The sequence below is a fragment of the Urocampus carinirostris genome, chromosome 4 (assembly GCF_059441175.1).
Source record: "Urocampus carinirostris isolate Australia breed hairy pipefish chromosome 4, RoL_Ucar_1.0, whole genome shotgun sequence".
Taxonomy (NCBI): Eukaryota; Metazoa; Chordata; class Actinopteri; order Syngnathiformes; family Syngnathidae; genus Urocampus; species Urocampus carinirostris.
This window is the reverse complement of record NC_142352.1, coordinates 17456196-17471624: the sequence shown is the minus strand read 5'-3', so window position 1 is coordinate 17471624 and position 15429 is coordinate 17456196. Positions and strand designations below refer to the sequence as shown.

Below are 15429 nucleotides of genomic sequence, written 5' to 3'. Positions count from 1 at the left end.
CAACATGCAGCAGCCACAGTGGGAGAATCCTCTTCTCTCTCATGAGAGGAGGGCCTTTAAACACAGGGATTTAACAATCGAGCAAGCCAGGAGTCGAACCAAGAATCTTCTGATCTGTAGTCAGACGCGTTTTCCATGGCGCCACTGGCCCTGTATTATGTTGTGTCGTCCAGGTAGACGAACACAAAAGGCATGTCCCTGAGCACTGAATCCATCAGCCTTTGGAAGGACTGAGCGGCATTTTTCAGTCCGAACGGCATCCTGAGAAATTCGAACAACCCAAATGGAGTTATCACGGCCGTCTTCGGTATATCTGAGGGATGCACTGGCAGTTGGTGGTATCCGCGCACGAGGTCCACCTTGGAAAAGAGAAGTTTGCCCGCCAGGTGTGCAGAGAAGTCTTGAATGTGCGGGACCGGGTAACGGTCGGGCGTGGTAGCCTCGTTAAGGCGGCGATAGTCCCCGCATGGGCGCCAGCCACCGCCTGGTTTCGGGACCATGTGTAATGGAGAGGCCCAGGGGCTGTCTGATCGGCGAATGATGCCGAGACGTTCCATGTTAGCAAATTCGGATTTAGCAACTGCCAGTCTGTCTGGATTGAGTCGTCGGGCCCTGGCATGAACCGGGGGCCCCTTGGTTTCAATGTGGTGCTCAACCCCATGTCTGGTCGTGGAGGCTGAGAAGGTGGGCTTCGCCAGACTGGGGAACTCGGCGAGGAGCCGGTGGTAAATATCACCGTCCAAGAGAGAGCTGGACAGACCCTCAAAAATCCCCTTGTCGCGGACACACGCGAGAGAGGAGAAATTCAATGCGTCAACGAGGCGGCCATTTTTCACATCGACGAGTAATCCATTGGCACACAGAAAATCTGCACCAAGAAGAGGAAAAGCAATATCCGCAGTGACAAAGTCCCATGTAAACTGCTGACCCCCAAAACACACGTCCACTGTCCGTGTCCCGTATGTGCGGATGGGGGTGTCATTGGCAGAAGTTAATGGAGGTCCATGTGTTCCCCCCCCCACATCGTCCACAGTGGCAGGGAGGACGCTCCTCTGGGCGCCGGTGTCACACAAGAACTTTTGGCCGGAGATGGCGTCCCGGATGAACAGTAGCCGGTTTCTTGCGCCTGCACTCACGGCCGCTACAGAGTGCAGGCCTCGAAGTTTCCCGTCGCGTTGGAGGTGCAAGGGGGACGGCACTTCTTGGCCCTGGGCCCAAAACGTGCATGGTAGTAACACAGACCTGACACATTCTGATCGTCGGTGGCCGCGCGTGCCTTGCTGGCTGGGGGCGTCGCACTTGATGGTGTGTAGGCGCGTGTAGGGGCCAGCACCTCATGTGTATATCTATGCGTGGCCAGGAAAAACCGGTCCGCTTCCTCTGCCAGTGCACGCGGATCTGTAATGGTTGTATTTGCAAGCGCCGTCTGGACATGCGGCGGCATGTGACGCAGAAAAAGTTCAATGAAAAGAAAATTTGGCTCTTCGGTGCCAAGCAAGTTTAACATCATTTCCATGTGATCCGATGGCTTACTGTCTCCTAAGCCCTGAATAGCAAGGAGGCGTCGAGCACGCTCAGAACGCGACAGTTCAAAGATTCTGAGGAGATATGCCTTCAGTCCCTTATATTTATCCAGTTCAGGAGGGGATGTGATGAAACTCACCGCTCTGGCTGCAGTTGAGCTCCCCAGAGCAGACACCACGTGGTAATAGCGAGAGTCATCGTTAGTGATTCCGTGCAGGGCGAATCGAGCTTCTGCTTGTGCGAACCACGTTAGCACTGATGACTCCCAGAACTCGGGGAGCTTGAGAACGGGCGCGTATGCCATGACGGTATGCTCAGTAGTATGCACAGCCTCGGAAACTTCCACGAGACTAATGTCGGGGTCACCAATGTAGCGAGCAGAGACGGGAGTCGTAGGCGGAGTGTCAAACAAAGGTGCCAAAGGACGCTGCTTTAATAACATGTAAACTTGCGATAACCAAAACAAACACACGAGAGTGGCTAGAACCGGTCGAATTAAGAGTCCCCCTAGGAACTCGCTAACTAAACAATAGTTCCGTGGGTGAATTATGTACAACCCACTACAGTGTCCCCTCCCTTCTGGAGGATCAAAAGCATGCCCAGTTGAGACGCTGGGGTGCTTAACTTGTTTGGGTGTTTGAGCACTTGGGTTGGCCATGGTGCAAAAATGTTTGGGTATGGATTTTGCCTTGTTGTCTCTTAGGAAGTGGAAATAGAGAGGAAAGGATTTTCATTCCCCTTTAGACGCTTCCTACAAGATGCAGCAGACTGCAGTGGGAGAATCCTCTTCTCTCTCATGAGAGGAAGGCCCTTAACCCCAGCGATATAACATTCGAGCCAGCCAGGAGTCGAACCTAGAATCTTCTGATCCGTAGTCAGACGCGTTATCCATTGCGCCACTGGCCCTGTGTTATGTTGTGTCCCCTCCCATCTGAAGGGTCAAAAGCATGCCCAGTTCAAACGCTGAGGTGCTTAACTTGTTTGCGTGTTTGAGCATTTGGGTGTGCCATGGTGCAAAAATGTTTGGGTATGGATTTTGCCTTGTTGTCTCTTAGGAAGTGGAAATAGAGAGGAAAGGATTATCATTCCCCTTTAGACGCTTCCTACAACATGCAGTGGTCTACAGTGGGAGAATCCTCTTCTCTCTCATGAGAGGAAGGCCCTTAACCCCAGCAATGTTAACATTCGAGCCAGCCCGGAGTCGAACCTAGAATCTTCTGATCCGTAGTCAGACGCGTTATCCATTGCGCCACTGGCCCTGTGTTATGTTGTGTCCCCTCCCATCTCGAGGGTCAAAAGCATGCCCAGTTCAGACACTGAGGTGCTTAACTTGTTTGGGTGTTTGAACATTTGGGTTGGCCATGGTGCAAAAATGTTTGGGTATGGATTTTGCCATGTCGTCTCTTAGGAAGTGGAAATAGAGAGGAAAAGGATTATCATTCCCCTTTAGACGCTTCCTACAACATGCAGCAGCCACAGTGGGAGAATACTCTTCTCTCTCATGAGAGGAGGGCCCTTAAACACAGGGATTTAACAATCGAGCAAGCCAGGAGTCGAACCAAGAATCTTCTGATCCGTAGTCAGACGCGTTTTCCATGGCGCCACTGGCCCTGTGTTATGTTGCGTCCCCTCCCATCTGGAGGATCAAAAGCATGCCCAGTTGAGACGCTGGGGTGCTTAACTTGTTTGGGTGTTTGAGCACTTGGGTTGGCCATGGTGCAAAAATGTTTGGGTATGGATTTTGCCTTGTTGTCTCTTAGGAAGTGGAAATAGAGAGGAAAGGATTATCATTCCCATTTAGACGCTTCCTACAATATGCAGCGGAATACAGTGGGAGAATCCTCTTGTCTCTCACGAGGGGAGGGCCCCCACCAGAGGGACATAATATTCAAACCAGCCAGGGGTCGAACCTAGAATCTTCTGATCCGTAGTCAAACGCGTTTTCCATTGCGCCACTGGCCCTGTGTTATGTTGTGTCCCCTACCATCTGGAGGATCAAAAGCATGCCCAGTTGAGACGCTGAGGTGCTTAACTTGTTTGGGTGTTTGAGCATTTGGGTTGGCCATGGTGCAAAAATATTTGGGTATGGATTTTGCCTTGTTGTCTCTTAGGAATTGGAAATAGAGAGGAAAAGATTATCATTCCCCTTAAGACGCTTCCTACAACATGCAGTGGTCTACAGTGGGAGAATCCTCTTCTCTCTCATGAGAGGAAGGCCCTTAACCCCAGCAATGTTAACATTCGAGCCAGCCCGGAGTCGAACCTAGAACCTTCTGATCCGTAGTCAGATGCGTTATCCATTGCGCCACTGGCCCTGTGTTATGTTGTGACCCCTCCCATCTCGAGGGTCAAAAGCATGCCCAGTTCAGACACTGAGGTGCTTAACTTGTTTGGGTGTTTGAACATTTGGGTTGGCCATGGTGCAAAAATGTTTGGGTATGGATTTTGCCATGTTGTCTCTTAGGAAGTGGAAATAGAGAGGAAAAGGATTATCATTCCCCTTTAGACGCTTCCTACAACATGCAGCGGAATACAGTGGGAGAATCCTCTTGTCTCTCACAAGGGGAGGGCCCCCACCAGAGGGACATAATACTCAAACCAGCCAGGGGTCGAACATAGAATCTTCTGATCCGTAGCCAAACGCGTTTTCATTGCGCCACTGGCCTTGTGTTAAGTTATGTCCCCTCCCATCAGGAGGATCAAAAGCATGCCCAGTTGAGACGCTGAGGTGCTTAACTTGTTTGGGTGTTTGAGCATTTGGGTTGGCCATGGTGCAAAAATGTTAGGGTATGGATTTTGCCTTGTTGTCTCTTAGGAAGTGGAAATAGAGAGGAAAGGATTATCATTCCCCTTTAGACGCTTCCTACAACATGCAACGGACTACAGTGGGAGAATCCTCTTCTCTCTCATGAGAGGAAGGCCCTTAACCCCAGCGATATAACATTTGAGCCAGCCAGGAGTCGAACCTAGAATCTTCTGATCCGTAGTCAGACGCGTTATCCATTGCGCCACTGGCCCTGTGTTATGTTGTGTCCCCTCCCATCTGGACGGTCAAAAGCATGCCCAGTTCAGACGCTGAGATGCTTAACTTGTTTGCGAGTTTGAGCATTTGGGTTGGTCATGGTGCAAAAATGTTTGGGTATGGATTTTGCCTTGTTGTCTCTTAGGAAGTGGAAATAGAGAGGAAAAGATTATCATTCCCCTTTAGACGCTTCCTACAATATGCAGCGGAATACAGTGGGAGAATCCTCTTGTCTCTCACGAGGGGAGGGCCCCCACCAGAGGGACATAATATTCAAACCAGCCAGGGGTCGAACCTAGAATCTTCTGATCCGTAGTCAAACGCGTTTTCCATTGCGCCACTGGCCCTGTGTTATGTTGTGTCCCCTCCCATCTCGAGGGTCAAAAGCATGCCCAGTTCAGACACTGAGGTGCTTAACTTGTTTGGGTGTTTGAACATTTGGGTTGGCCATGGTGCAAAAATGTTTGGGTATGGATTTTGCCATGTTGTCTCTTAGGAAGTGGAAATAGAGAGGAAAAGGATTATCATTCCCCTTTAGACGCTTCCTACAACATGCAGCGGAATACAGTGGGAGAATCCTCTTGTCTCTCACAAGGGGAGGGCCCCCACCAGAGGGACATAATACTCAAACCAGCCAGGGGTCGAACATAGAATCTTCTGATCCGTAGCCAAACGCGTTTTCATTGCGCCACTGGCCTTGTGTTAAGTTATGTCCCCTCCCGTCAGGAGGATCAAAAGCATGCCCAGTTGAGACGCTGAGGTGCTTAACTTGTTTGGGTGTTTGAGCATTTGGGTTGGCCATGGTGCAAAAATGTTAGGGTATGGATTTTGCCTTGTTGTCTCTTAGGAAGTGGAAATAGAGAGGAAAGGATTATCATTCCCCTTTAGACGCTTCCTACAACATGCAACGGACTACAGTGGGAGAATCCTCTTCTCTCTCATGAGAGGAAGGCCCTTAACCCCAGCGATATAACATTTGAGCCAGCCAGGAGTCGAACCTAGAATCTTCTGATCCGTAGTCAGACGCGTTATCCATTGCGCCACTGGCCCTGTGTTATGTTGTGTCCCCTCCCATCTGGACGGTCAAAAGCATGCCCAGTTCAGACGCTGAGATGCTTAACTTGTTTGCGAGTTTGAGCATTTGGGTTGGTCATGGTGCAAAAATGTTTGGGTATGGATTTTGCCTTGTTGTCTCTTAGGAAGTGGAAATAGAGAGGAAAAGATTATCATTCCCCTTTAGACGCTTCCTACAATATGCAGCGGAATACAGTGGGAGAATCCTCTTGTCTCTCACGAGGGGAGGGCCCCCACCAGAGGGACATAATATTCAAACCAGCCAGGGGTCGAACCTAGAATCTTCTGATCCGTAGTCAAACGCGTTTTCCATTGCGCCACTGGCCCTGTGTTATGTTGTGTCCCCTACCATCTGGAGGATCAAAAGCATGCCCAGTTGAGACGCTGAGGTGCTTAACTTGTTTGGGTGTTTGAGCATTTGGGTTGGCCATGGTGCAAAAATATTTGGGTATGGATTTTGCCTTGTTGTCTCTTAGGAAGTGGAAATAGAGAGGAAAAGATTATCATTCCCCTTTAGACGCTTCCTACAACATGCAGCGGACTACAGTGGGAGAATCCTCTTCTCTCTCATGAGAGGAAGGCCCTCAACCCCAGCGATAAAACATTCGAGCCAGCCAGGAGTCAAACCTAGAATCTTCTGATCCTTAGTCAGATGTGTTATCCATTGCGCCACTGGCCCTGTGTTATGTTGTGTCCCCTCCCATCTCGAGGGTCAAAAGCATGCCCAGTTCAGACACTGAGGTGCTTAACTTGTTTGGGTGTTTGAACATTTGGGTTGGCCATGGTGCAAAAATGTTTGGGTATGGATTTTGCCATGTTGTCTCTTAGGAAGTGGAAATAGAGAGGAAAAGATTATCATTCCCCTTTAGACGCTTCCTACAACGTGCAGCAGAATACAGTGGGAGAATCCTCTTCTCTCTCATGAGAGGAGGGCCCTTAAACACAGGGATTTAACAATCAAGCAAGCCAGGAGTCGAACCAAGAATCTTCTGATCTGTAGTCAGACGCGTTTTCCATGGCGCCACTGGCCCTGTGTTATGTTGTGTCCCCTCCCATCTGGAGGATCAAAAGCATGCCCAGTTGAGACGCTGGGGTGCTTAACTTGTTTGGGTGTTTGAGCATTTGGGTTGGCCATGGTGCAAAAATATTTGGGTATGGATTTTGCCTTGTTGTCTCTTAGGAAGTGGAAATAGAGAGGAAAGGATTATCATTCCCCTTTCGACGCTTCCTACAACATGCAACGGACTACAGTGGGAGAATCCTCTTCTCTCTCATGAGAGGAAGGCCCTTAACCCCAGCGATATAACATTCGAGCCAGCCAGGAGTCGAACCTAGAATCTTCTGATCCGTAGTCAGACGCGTTATCCATTGCGCCACTGGCCCTGTGTTATGTTGTGTCCCCTCCCATCTCGAGGGTCAAAAGCATGCCCAGTTCAGACACTGAGGTGCTTAACTTGTTTGGGTGTTTGAAAATTTGGGTTGGCCATGGTGCAAAAATGTTTGGGTATGGATTTTGCCATGTTGTCTCTTAGGAAGTGGAAATAGAGAGGAAAGGATTATCATTCCCCTTTAGACGCTTCCTACAACATGCAGCGGAATACAGTGGGAGAATCCTCTTCTCTCTCATGAGAGGAGGGCCCTTAAACACAGGGATTTAACAATCGAGCAAGCCAGGAGTCGAACCAAGAATCTTCTGATCTGTAGTCAGACGCGTTCTCCATGGCGCCACTGGCCCTGTATTATGTTGCGTTTCCTCCCATCTGAAGGATCAAAAGCATGCCCAGTTGAGACGCTGGGGTGCTTAACTTGTTTGGGTGTTTGAGCACTTGGGTTGGCCATGGTGCAAAAATGTTTGGGTATGGATTTTGCCTTGTTGTCTCTTAGGAAGTGGAAATAGAGAGGAAAGGATTTTCATTCCCCTTTAGACACTTCCTACAACATGCAGCGGAATACAGTGGGAGAATCCTCTTGTCTCTCACGAGGGGAGGGCCCCCACCAGAGGGACATAATATTCAAACCAGCCAGGGGTCGAAACTAGAATCTTCTGATCCGTAGTCTAACGCGTTTTCCATTGCGCCACTGGCCCTGTGTTATGTTGTGTCCCCTACCATCTGGAGGATCAAAAGCATGCTGAGGTGCTTAACTTGTTTGGGTGTTTGAGCATTTGGGTTGGCCATGGTGCAAAAATATTTGGGTATGGATTTTGCCTTGTTGTCTCTTAGGAAGTGGAAATAGAGAGGAAAAGATTATCATTCCCCTTTAGACGCTTCCTACAACATGCAGCGGACTACAGTGGGAGAATCCTCTTCTCTCTCATGAGAGGAAGGCCCTTAACCCCAGCGATATATCATTCAAAACAGCCAGGAGTCGAACCTAGAATCTTCTGATCCATAGTCAGACGCGTTATCCATTGCGTCACTGGCCCTGTGTTATGTTGTGTCCCCTCCCATCTCGAGGGTCAAGAGCATGCCCAGTTCAGACGCTGAGGTGCTTAACTTGTTTGGGTGTTTGAGCATTTGGGTTGGCCATGGTGCAAAAATGTTTGGGTATGGATTTTGCGTTATTGTCTCTTAGGAAGTGGAAATAGAGAGGAGAGGATTCTCAGTCCCCTTTAGACGCTTCCTACAACACGCAGCGGACTACTGGTGGAGAATCCTCTTGTCTCTCACGAGGGGAGGGCCCCCACCAGAGGGACATAATATTCGAGCCAGCCTGGAGTCAAATCTAGAATCTTCTGATCCCTAGTCAGATGCGTTATCCATTGCGCCACTGGCCCTGTGTTATGTTGTGTCCCCTCCCGTCTCGAGGGTCAAAAGCATGCCCAGTTCAGACACTGAGGTGCTTAACTTGTTTGGGTGTTTGAGCATTTGGGTTGGCCATGGTGCAAAAATGTTTGGGTATGGATTTTGCGTTATTGTCTCTTAGGAAGTGGAAATAGAGAGGAGAGGATTCTCAGTCCCCTTTAGACGCTTCCTACAAGATGCAGCAGACTGCAGTGGGAGAATCCTCTTCTCTCTCATGAGAGGAAGGCCCTTAACCCCAGCAATATAACATTCGAGCCAGCCAGGAGTCGAACCTAGAATCTTCTGATCCGTAGTCAGACGCGTTATCCATTGCGCCACTGGCCCTGTGTTATGTTGTGTCCCCTCCCATCTGAAGGGTCAAAAGCATGCCCAGTTCAAACGCTGAGGTGCTTAACTTGTTTGCGTGTTTGAGCATTTGGGTGTGCCATGGTGCAAAAATGTTTGGGTATGGATTTTGCCTTATTGTCTCTTAGGAAGTGGAAATAGAGAGGAAAGGATTATCATTCCCCTTTAGACGCTTCCTACAATATGCAGCGGAATACAGTGGGAGAATCCTCTTGTCTCTCACGAGGGGAGGGCCCCCACCAGAGGGACATAATATTCAAACCAGCCAGCGGTCGAACCTAGAATCTTCTGATCCGTAGTCAAACGCGTTTTCCATTGCGCCACTGGCCCTGTGTTATGTTGTGTCCCCTCCCATCTGAAGGGTCAAAAGCATGCCCAGTTCAAACGCTGAGGTGCTTAACTTGTTTGCGTGTTTGAGCATTTGGGTTGGTCATGGTGCAAAAATGTTTGGGTATGGATTTTGCCTTATTGTCTCTTAGGAAGTGGAAATAGAGAGGAAAGGATTATCATTCCCCTTTAGACGCTTCCTACACTATGCAGCGGAATACAGTGGGAGAATCCTCTTGTCTCTCACGAGGGGAGGGCCCCCACCAGAGGGACATAATATTCAAACCAGCCAGGGGTCGAACCTAGAATCTTCTGATCCGTAGTCAAACGCATTTTCCATTGCGCCACTGGCCCTGTGTTATGTTGTGTCCCCTCCCATCTGGAGGATCAAAAGCATGCCCAGTTGAGACGCTGAGGTGCTTAACTTGTTTGGGTGTTTGAGCATTTGGGTTGGCCATGGTGCAAAAATATTTGGGTATGGATTTTGCTTTGTTGTCTCTTAGGAAGTGGAAATAGAGAGGAAAAGGATTATCATTCCCCTTTAGACGCTTCCTACAACATGCAGCAGCCACAGTGGGAGAATCCTCTTCTCTCTCATGAGAGGAGGGCCTTTAAACACAGGGATTTAACAATCGAGCAAGCCAGGAGTCGAACCAAGAATCTTCTGATCTGTAGTCAGACGCGTTTTCCATGGCGCCACTGGCCCTGTATTATGTTGTGTCGTCCAGGTAGACGAACACAAAAGGCATGTCCCTGAGCACTGAATCCATCAGCCTTTGGAAGGACTGAGCGGCATTTTTCAGTCCGAACGGCATCCTGAGAAATTCGAACAACCCAAATGGAGTTATCACGGCCGTCTTCGGTATATCTGAGGGATGCACTGGCAGTTGGTGGTATCCGCGCACGAGGTCCACCTTGGAAAAGAGAAGTTTGCCCGCCAGGTGTGCAGAGAAGTCTTGAATGTGCGGGACCGGGTAACGGTCGGGCGTGGTAGCCTCGTTAAGGCGGCGATAGTCCCCGCATGGGCGCCAGCCACCGCCTGGTTTCGGGACCATGTGTAATGGAGAGGCCCAGGGGCTGTCTGATCGGCGAATGATGCCGAGACGTTCCATGTTAGCAAATTCGGATTTAGCAACTGCCAGTCTGTCTGGATTGAGTCGTCGGGCCCTGGCATGAACCGGGGGCCCCTTGGTTTCAATGTGGTGCTCAACCCCATGTCTGGTCGTGGAGGCTGAGAAGGTGGGCTTCGCCAGACTGGGGAACTCGGCGAGGAGCCGGTGGTAAATATCACCGTCCAAGAGAGAGCTGGACAGACCCTCAAAAATCCCCTTGTCGCGGACACACGCGAGAGAGGAGAAATTCAATGCGTCAACGAGGCGGCCATTTTTCACATCGACGAGTAATCCATTGGCACACAGAAAATCTGCACCAAGAAGAGGAAAAGCAATATCCGCAGTGACAAAGTCCCATGTAAACTGCTGACCCCCAAAACACACGTCCACTGTCCGTGTCCCGTATGTGCGGATGGGGGTGTCATTGGCAGAAGTTAATGGAGGTCCATGTGTTCCCCCCCCCACATCGTCCACAGTGGCAGGGAGGACGCTCCTCTGGGCGCCGGTGTCACACGAGAACTTTTGGCCGGAGATGGCGTCCCGGATGAACAGTAGCCGGTTTCTTGCGCCTGCACTCACGGCCGCTACAGAGTGCAGGCCTCGAAGTTTCCCGTCGCGTTGGAGGTGCAAGGGGGACGGCACTTCTTGGCCCTGGGCCCAAAACGTGCATGGTAGTAACACAGACCTGACACATTCTGATCGTCGGTGGCCGCGCGTGCCTTGCTGGCTGGGGGCGTCGCACTTGATGGTGTGTAGGCGCGTGTAGGGGCCAGCACCTCATGTGTGTATCTATGCGTGGCCAGGAAAAACCGGTCCGCTTCCTCTGCCAGTGCACGCGGATCTGTAATGGTTGTATTTGCAAGCGCCGTCTGGACATGCGGCGGCATGTGACGCAGAAAAAGTTCAATGAAAAGAAAATTTGGCTCTTCGGTGCCAAGCAAGTTTAACATCATTTCCATGTGATCCAATGGCTTACTGTCTCCTAAGCCCTGAATAGCAAGGAGGCGTCGAGCACGCTCAGAACGCGACAGTTCAAAGATTCTGAGGAGATATGCCTTCAGTCCCTTATATTTATCCAGTTCAGGAGGGGATGTGATGAAACTCACCGCTCTGGCTGCAGTTGAGCTCCCCAGAGCAGACACCACGTGGTAATAGCGAGAGTCATCGTTAGTGATTCCGTGCAGGGCGAATCGAGCTTCTGCTTGTGCGAACCACGTTAGCACTGATGACTCCCAGAACTCGGGGAGCTTGAGAACGGGCGCGTATGCCATGACGGTATGCTCAGTAGTATGCACAGCCTCGGAAACTTCCACGAGACTAATGTCGGGGTCACCAATGTAGCGAGCAGAGACGGGAGTCGTAGGCGGAGTGTCAAACAAAGGTGCCAAAGGACGCTGCTTTAATAACATGTAAACTTGCGATAACCAAAACAAACACACGAGAGTGGCTAGAACCGGTCGAATTAAGAGTCCCCCTAGGAACTCGCTAACTAAACAATAGTTCCGTGGGTGAATTATGTACAACCCACTACAGTGTCCCCTCCCTTCTGGAGGATCAAAAGCATGCCCAGTTGAGACGCTGGGGTGCTTAACTTGTTTGGGTGTTTGAGCACTTGGGTTGGCCATGGTGCAAAAATGTTTGGGTATGGATTTTGCCTTGTTGTCTCTTAGGAAGTGGAAATAGAGAGGAAAGGATTTTCATTCCCCTTTAGACGCTTCCTACAAGATGCAGCAGACTGCAGTGGGAGAATCCTCTTCTCTCTCATGAGAGGAAGGCCCTTAACCCCAGCGATATAACATTCGAGCCAGCCAGGAGTCGAACCTAGGATCTTCTGATCCGTAGTCAGACGCGTTATCCATTGCGCCACTGGCCCTGTGTTATGTTGTGTCCCCTCCCATCTGAAGGGTCAAAAGCATGCCCAGTTCAAACGCTGAGGTGCTTAACTTGTTTGCGTGTTTGAGCATTTGGGTGTGCCATGGTGCAAAAATGTTTGGGTATGGATTTTGCCTTGTTGTCTCTTAGGAAGTGGAAATAGAGAGGAAAGGATTATCATTCCCCTTTAGACGCTTCCTACAACATGCAGTGGTCTACAGTGGGAGAATCCTCTTCTCTCTCATGAGAGGAAGGCCCTTAACCCCAGCAATGTTAACATTCGAGCCAGCCCGGAGTCGAACCTAGAATCTTCTGATCCGTAGTCAGACGCGTTATCCATTGCGCCACTGGCCCTGTGTTATGTTGTGTCCCCTCCCATCTCGAGGGTCAAAAGCATGCCCAGTTCAGACACTGAGGTGCTTAACTTGTTTGGGTGTTTGAACATTTGGGTTGGCCATGGTGCAAAAATGTTTGGGTATGGATTTTGCCATGTCGTCTCTTAGGAAGTGGAAATAGAGAGGAAAAGGATTATCATTCCCCTTTAGACGCTTCCTACAACATGCAGCAGCCACAGTGGGAGAATACTCTTCTCTCTCATGAGAGGAGGGCCCTTAAACACAGGGATTTAACAATCGAGCAAGCCAGGAGTCGAACCAAGAATCTTCTGATCCGTAGTCAGACGCGTTTTCCATGGCGCCACTGGCCCTGTGTTATGTTGCGTCCCCTCCCATCTGGAGGATCAAAAGCATGCCCAGTTGAGACGCTGGGGTGCTTAACTTGTTTGGGTGTTTGAGCACTTGGGTTGGCCATGGTGCAAAAATGTTTGGGTATGGATTTTGCCTTGTTGTCTCTTAGGAAGTGGAAATAGAGAGGAAAGGATTATCATTCCCATTTAGACGCTTCCTACAATATGCAGCGGAATACAGTGGGAGAATCCTCTTGTCTCTCACGAGGGGAGGGCCCCCACCAGAGGGACATAATATTCAAACCAGCCAGGGGTCGAACCTAGAATCTTCTGATCCGTAGTCAAACGCGTTTTCCATTGCGCCACTGGCCCTGTGTTATGTTGTGTCCCCTACCATCTGGAGGATCAAAAGCATGCCCAGTTGAGACGCTGAGGTGCTTAACTTGTTTGGGTGTTTGAGCATTTGGGTTGGCCATGGTGCAAAAATATTTGGGTATGGATTTTGCCTTGTTGTCTCTTAGGAATTGGAAATAGAGAGGAAAAGATTATCATTCCCCTTAAGACGCTTCCTACAACATGCAGTGGTCTACAGTGGGAGAATCCTCTTCTCTCTCATGAGAGGAAGGCCCTTAACCCCAGCAATGTTAACATTCGAGCCAGCCCGGAGTCGAACCTAGAACCTTCTGATCCGTAGTCAGATGCGTTATCCATTGCGCCACTGGCCCTGTGTTATGTTGTGTCCCCTCCCATCTCGAGGGTCAAAAGCATGCCCAGTTCAGACACTGAGGTGCTTAACTTGTTTGGGTGTTTGAACATTTGGGTTGGCCATGGTGCAAAAATGTTTGGGTATGGATTTTGCCATGTTGTCTCTTAGGAAGTGGAAATAGAGAGGAAAAGGATTATCATTCCCCTTTAGACGCTTCCTACAACATGCAGCGGAATACAGTGGGAGAATCCTCTTGTCTCTCACAAGGGGAGGGCCCCCACCAGAGGGACATAATACTCAAACCAGCCAGGGGTCGAACATAGAATCTTCTGATCCGTAGCCAAACGCGTTTTCATTGCGCCACTGGCCTTGTGTTAAGTTATGTCCCCTCCCATCAGGAGGATCAAAAGCATGCCCAGTTGAGACGCTGAGGTGCTTAACTTGTTTGGGTGTTTGAGCATTTGGGTTGGCCATGGTGCAAAAATGTTAGGGTATGGATTTTGCCTTGTTGTCTCTTAGGAAGTGGAAATAGAGAGGAAAGGATTATCATTCCCCTTTAGACGCTTCCTACAACATGCAACGGACTACAGTGGGAGAATCCTCTTCTCTCTCATGAGAGGAAGGCCCTTAACCCCAGCGATATAACATTTGAGCCAGCCAGGAGTCGAACCTAGAATCTTCTGATCCGTAGTCAGACGCGTTATCCATTGCGCCACTGGCCCTGTGTTATGTTGTGTCCCCTCCCATCTGGACGGTCAAAAGCATGCCCAGTTCAGACGCTGAGATGCTTAACTTGTTTGCGAGTTTGAGCATTTGGGTTGGTCATGGTGCAAAAATGTTTGGGTATGGATTTTGCCTTGTTGTCTCTTAGGAAGTGGAAATAGAGAGGAAAAGATTATCATTCCCCTTTAGACGCTTCCTACAATATGCAGCGGAATACAGTGGGAGAATCCTCTTGTCTCTCACGAGGGGAGGGCCCCCACCAGAGGGACATAATATTCAAACCAGCCAGGGGTCGAACCTAGAATCTTCTGATCCGTAGTCAAACGCGTTTTCCATTGCGCCACTGGCCCTGTGTTATGTTGTGTCCCCTCCCATCTCGAGGGTCAAAAGCATGCCCAGTTCAGACACTGAGGTGCTTAACTTGTTTGGGTGTTTGAACATTTGGGTTGGCCATGGTGCAAAAATGTTTGGGTATGGATTTTGCCATGTTGTCTCTTAGGAAGTGGAAATAGAGAGGAAAAGGATTATCATTCCCCTTTAGACGCTTCCTACAACATGCAGCGGAATACAGTGGGAGAATCCTCTTGTCTCTCACAAGGGGAGGGCCCCCACCAGAGGGACATAATACTCAAACCAGCCAGGGGTCGAACATAGAATCTTCTGATCCGTAGCCAAACGCGTTTTCATTGCGCCACTGGCCTTGTGTTAAGTTATGTCCCCTCCCATCAGGAGGATCAAAAGCATGCCCAGTTGAGACGCTGAGGTGCTTAACTTGTTTGGGTGTTTGAGCATTTGGGTTGGCCATGGTGCAAAAATGTTAGGGTATGGATTTTGCCTTGTTGTCTCTTAGGAAGTGGAAATAGAGAGGAAAGGATTATCATTCCCCTTTAGACGCTTCCTACAACATGCAACGGACTACAGTGGGAGAATCCTCTCTCTCTCATGAGAGGAAGGCCCTTAACCCCAGCGATATAACATTTGAGCCAGCCAGGAGTCGAACCTAGAATCTTCTGATCCGTAGTCAGACGCGTTATCCATTGCGCCACTGGCCCTGTGTTATGTTGTGTCCCCTCCCATCTGGACGGTCAAAAGCATGCCCAGTTCAGACGCTGAGATGCTTAACTTGTTTGCGAGTTTGAGCATTTGGGTTGGTCATGGTGCAAAAATGTTTGGGTATGGATTTTGCCTTGTTGTCTCTTAGGAAGTGGAAATAGAGAGGAAAAGATTATCATTCC

General features: G+C 49.7%; 16 non-coding genes across 16 annotated transcripts; all 16 read right to left on the bottom strand.

Annotated features, from left to right (window-relative positions):
• Positions 1-2357: 2357 nt before the first annotated feature.
• On the bottom strand, positions 2358-2430 carry trnar-acg (transfer RNA arginine (anticodon ACG)). The gene has a single exon. It is a non-coding gene; the product is annotated as a tRNA-Arg (tRNA).
• Positions 2431-2710: 280 nt separating this feature from the next.
• On the bottom strand, positions 2711-2783 carry trnar-acg (transfer RNA arginine (anticodon ACG)). Its single transcript has one exon. It is a non-coding gene; the product is annotated as a tRNA-Arg (tRNA).
• A 630-nt stretch (positions 2784-3413) lies between these two features.
• trnar-acg (transfer RNA arginine (anticodon ACG)) lies at positions 3414-3486 on the bottom strand. The gene has a single exon. It is a non-coding gene; the product is annotated as a tRNA-Arg (tRNA).
• A 280-nt stretch (positions 3487-3766) lies between these two features.
• trnar-acg (transfer RNA arginine (anticodon ACG)) lies at positions 3767-3839 on the bottom strand. Its single transcript has one exon. It is a non-coding gene; the product is annotated as a tRNA-Arg (tRNA).
• A 630-nt stretch (positions 3840-4469) lies between these two features.
• Positions 4470-4542, bottom strand: trnar-acg (transfer RNA arginine (anticodon ACG)). The gene has a single exon. It is a non-coding gene; the product is annotated as a tRNA-Arg (tRNA).
• Positions 4543-4820: 278 nt separating this feature from the next.
• Positions 4821-4893, bottom strand: trnar-acg (transfer RNA arginine (anticodon ACG)). The gene has a single exon. It is a non-coding gene; the product is annotated as a tRNA-Arg (tRNA).
• A 630-nt stretch (positions 4894-5523) lies between these two features.
• trnar-acg (transfer RNA arginine (anticodon ACG)) lies at positions 5524-5596 on the bottom strand. The gene has a single exon. It is a non-coding gene; the product is annotated as a tRNA-Arg (tRNA).
• Positions 5597-5874: 278 nt separating this feature from the next.
• trnar-acg (transfer RNA arginine (anticodon ACG)) lies at positions 5875-5947 on the bottom strand. Its single transcript has one exon. It is a non-coding gene; the product is annotated as a tRNA-Arg (tRNA).
• Positions 5948-6930: 983 nt separating this feature from the next.
• On the bottom strand, positions 6931-7003 carry trnar-acg (transfer RNA arginine (anticodon ACG)). Its single transcript has one exon. It is a non-coding gene; the product is annotated as a tRNA-Arg (tRNA).
• Positions 7004-8675: 1672 nt separating this feature from the next.
• trnar-acg (transfer RNA arginine (anticodon ACG)) lies at positions 8676-8748 on the bottom strand. Its single transcript has one exon. It is a non-coding gene; the product is annotated as a tRNA-Arg (tRNA).
• Positions 8749-12008: 3260 nt separating this feature from the next.
• Positions 12009-12081, bottom strand: trnar-acg (transfer RNA arginine (anticodon ACG)). Its single transcript has one exon. It is a non-coding gene; the product is annotated as a tRNA-Arg (tRNA).
• Positions 12082-12361: 280 nt separating this feature from the next.
• On the bottom strand, positions 12362-12434 carry trnar-acg (transfer RNA arginine (anticodon ACG)). The gene has a single exon. It is a non-coding gene; the product is annotated as a tRNA-Arg (tRNA).
• A 630-nt stretch (positions 12435-13064) lies between these two features.
• trnar-acg (transfer RNA arginine (anticodon ACG)) lies at positions 13065-13137 on the bottom strand. The gene has a single exon. It is a non-coding gene; the product is annotated as a tRNA-Arg (tRNA).
• Positions 13138-13417: 280 nt separating this feature from the next.
• On the bottom strand, positions 13418-13490 carry trnar-acg (transfer RNA arginine (anticodon ACG)). The gene has a single exon. It is a non-coding gene; the product is annotated as a tRNA-Arg (tRNA).
• A 630-nt stretch (positions 13491-14120) lies between these two features.
• trnar-acg (transfer RNA arginine (anticodon ACG)) lies at positions 14121-14193 on the bottom strand. Its single transcript has one exon. It is a non-coding gene; the product is annotated as a tRNA-Arg (tRNA).
• Positions 14194-15173: 980 nt separating this feature from the next.
• trnar-acg (transfer RNA arginine (anticodon ACG)) lies at positions 15174-15246 on the bottom strand. Its single transcript has one exon. It is a non-coding gene; the product is annotated as a tRNA-Arg (tRNA).
• Between the last annotated feature and the right edge of the window lie 183 nt (positions 15247-15429).